This window comes from Felis catus, chromosome C1 (assembly GCF_018350175.1).
Source record: "Felis catus isolate Fca126 chromosome C1, F.catus_Fca126_mat1.0, whole genome shotgun sequence".
Classification (NCBI taxonomy): domain Eukaryota; kingdom Metazoa; phylum Chordata; class Mammalia; order Carnivora; family Felidae; genus Felis; species Felis catus.
The window spans coordinates 118,815,115-118,818,927 of NC_058375.1; positions in this window are offsets into that span (position 1 = coordinate 118,815,115).

The window sequence follows — 3,813 nt, forward strand, 5'->3', positions numbered from 1 at the left end:
CGAGGGGCCAAGGACTTTTCCATCTTCATTGGTATATCCCTGGTGCCTAGGGCAGAGCCAGGCACGTAGTAGGTGCTCAATAAATATTCACTGACTACATAAATGAATTGAATACCAACTATGTACCCACCACTGTCCTAGCCAATGAGGGACAAGGAAGAAAAAGACAAAGTTTCTGTCAGTGGTAAAATGCTTGGGCTGTAGGGTTAAAATCTGCTTCCCTCTCATTTCTGCTTCCTCCCTGGCCTCCTCAATTCTGTCTCTATACTCCCTCGCGCCTTGGGTCCAATCCATCCTCCTGCCCATAGATAGGCCTCATCATCTCTGAGCTGGATACCTGTGGAATGGCCTCCTGCCTGGCCTCCCTGCCTCTGCTCTCACCTCCTCTGTCCCTTCAGGAGGCTTCCCAGCCCCTTTCCCAAAGCCCACGATGCTCGAGGCTGGAGTTATCTGACCCGTGCCCACCCCTCGGTGCTCAGGTCCAGCTCGGCTGGCCTGCTTGCCGCGTGGGCCCAGGGCAGGAAGCTCCATCTGGTCTCAGGGCTTCTGAGGTCACTGTTCTCTCCATGTGGCAGGTCCTCCCCCCCTGGGGAGCTGGGGTTGCTGGGCAGGGGCCTCCCTTGACTCCCCAGCCTGAGCAGCAGCCCCCACAGGCTTGCCCCTCTAGATTACCTTTTCATGTTCTTAGTCATTAGCTCAACTTCTCTCTTCACTGCTTGATTTTCTGTCTTCCGCTCTAAAATACCAGAAGCCCCCTGAAAGTGGAGACTGTCTCTCACGGCCGCATGCCTGGTTCCAAGGATAGGGACTGTCCGTAAAGCTTGCGGACTGAGTGACCAGGCTTCAGATGCATCCTGGGCCAATCACTTCCCCTCTGTGTGCCTCTCTTTACTGCCCAACGGGGAAACATATCCATCTCGGCGTCCTGAGGGTCACATGCGACAATGTGTGCAAAGTGCCCTGCAGACCGCTCGGCATCCAAGTGCCCGATAACCTGTGGTCACCTCCCTCCCGTGTCCCCGACCCCAGGGAACCTCAGATCAGAGAAGGGGCTCAATCCCTGAATGTCAGCCTGAAGAGGGAGATCCCTGCCCTGGAGTTTTCTCCTCTGAGGGGTTGGCGTTGGGGGACAGGGGCTCCAGGTCTAAGGGGCAAGGCAGGCAGACACTCCGGAGACCCAGAGGCAATGACAGGGATTCTGCGGTTCGCTGGGTGGCTTGAAAGCTGATGACTAACCCTGCCTGCCCCGTGCCCTGCACTTCGGACCTCTCCAACTCTTGCCTGGTTTCTGGCCTTGGAGAGAGAGCAGCACCACCGGGCTGCCCCTCCCCTCTCCCCTCTGCACCTCCCGCTGCCCTGCCTTCACCCACCAGGTCTTACTCTTCTCCCAGCCCCCTCCTCCTGGCCAGTCCGGCTCTCCCTCCACCCAGGCCTCCTCCTGCCCTTTGCTTCCTCTGCTCTGCACTCCAGCCCTGCATTATGACCTCCTCTCAGGCAGAGGATTGCAACACAGACCTTGTTTACCGCATTCTAGTGGGGCTGGGGGCCAGGGGGTCTGCCTCTGTCTCACCTTCTTTCCAGGCAGGCCTCAGGTGTAATGTTTACCCTGCATCTGAAGAAAGGGCCTGAGGCAGGCTTAGCAAGCCCCATGGCACCAGCTTCTGCTGGGGAAGGTGGAGAGAACTAGCTGTGGTTGAAGCAATGAATGAATGAAGCAGGAAACACACACACACACGCGCACACACACACACACACACACACACACACACACACATGCTTTTTGAAGGGCGTGGGAAGTGATGTACAGGGACATCTGAGGGTGGGGGTCTCTGCTTTCCAAAGCAAGTCCTTCCTTGAGATGGGAGCCCTCCAGGGCACCAGGAGCCAAAGATTTCCAGGCAGACCTCATACCTGTGCTGGGGAGACTTCTAGCACCTTCTCTTCAGACTTGAACTTTGGACTTGTTGGCACACACCGAGGCACCCAGTCTCTTGGGGACAGTCCCCTGTTAACGAAACACACTCAGAGAGGTTGCATAGAGCAGACTGCCAGCCCATCCCTGCCTGAAAAAGGTGGAGTTCTGCCCTATTCAAGGCACGCCGTTGACATCAAATTGCCCGCAAATCAAGATTAGGCAGCAGGAATCGGTTGGTGAGCACAGACTGATGACAAGGGGAATTCAATGGTGTAGACACGGCTTTGCCTGAACTCTGGGGAAGCCCAGGAAATACTCTTCCCCCAGTTTATTAGATTTGATGTTTACAAGAAAGGCACGCTGGGTCAAAGGATCTGGGAGGGAGGAGTGATAAAGGAGACAAAATTCTCTAGGGAATTCATTAGGGAGGATTGTCTCCCCAGGAGGAGGGCGGTGGCCTCTATGTGCTGGCTGCTTACATCCTCCGTCCTTGGACATGTTTTGTCCACAAAGTGTTTTTAATTAAAAGCAAAAAAAAAAAAAAAGTCAATACAAAAATCAGGAGACTTGACACTAAATTCCCGATTTTTAGCTTTGCTAGGAAATACGACAGCTTGGAACCCTGAGGGTCCCTTTGCCACATGGAAACGATGGCCACTGTGGATAGATGTTCTTCGGACAGACCGTGCTCGACGGGCCCCACTCGATCTTACTCCAGGCTCTGTCCACGCCTGTGTGTTGCCTGCCTGGCCCTTGTAGGGTTCCTCTGGGGCTAGGGGTCAACCCAGTCCAGAAAAGCTGTGACCAAAGGCTGGGGACAGGGTCACATAGTATAAGATATGGCCTCCCGGGCAGCAAATGCAGTGGGCCAGAAAGGGACGGCAGCAAGGCAGGGTATATACCGACCAGCCAGGCCTCTGATTCATCTCTTTGCAAACTTCCAAGCCCACTGCCTTAGTTTTCAGCTGGCATCTCCTTATCGATGGTGAAGGGACCCTTCTTCCTTTCTTCCAAGTGTGCCCTGGATGATATTTTGTCTCTGACCCTTGCAAACTGATTTTATTAATGCATTTCAGGATTTCTAAATATGGCAGGGGTGCCTGGGTGGCTCAGTCGGTTGCGCATCCATCCGACTCCCGCTCAGGTCATGATCTCACAGTTTGTGAGTTCGAGCCCCGTGTCTAGCTCTGTGCAGACAGCGTGGAGCCTGCTTCGAATCCCGTGTCTCCCTCTCTCTGCCCTCCTCCGCTCGCGCTCTGTCTCTCTCTTTCTCAAAAGTAAACATTAAAAAAATTTTTTTGTTTTTAAAGAATTCTAAATGCGGCATTCTCTGGCTCTTACATATCTCTGGATCTTTCCACCCTGTCTCTATTTTTTTGGACCCTGGTTTAGGGCACAATCAACCATTCTGCTCCAAGCATGGCCCGGTGGCATAATCCTTGCATTCAAGATCCTTCTGGCATTTACCTTTCTTTTTTCATTTCCCGTCTGGCACCTTTAATATATTTGCTATATTTAATATATTTGCTATATTTCCTTAACCATGTGAAGATCCATGTGTGTGCACGTGTGCTTTTGTCTCTCTTAAGTGGCACTGGGCTATAAATCTTATTCAGGGTCCTATTTTTTTTTCCCACCCAACCACCTGATTTAAGACTATCCCTGTTAATGGACCTATAGATCTAATTCAATGGTTTCCAGATGCTAGGTAAAGTTCCAAGAGCGGCTACTGAAAACGATTTGGCAGAGGCATCACCAGCATTTATAAGAAATGAACAGAACTTAACAGAAAATATCAGAGTGGCTCAAACATAATTAGGTAAATCTTATTTCATGAGGTTTTTTTTTGTTGTTGTTGTTGTTCAAAAATAGATAGATATAGGGGCGCCTGGGTGGCT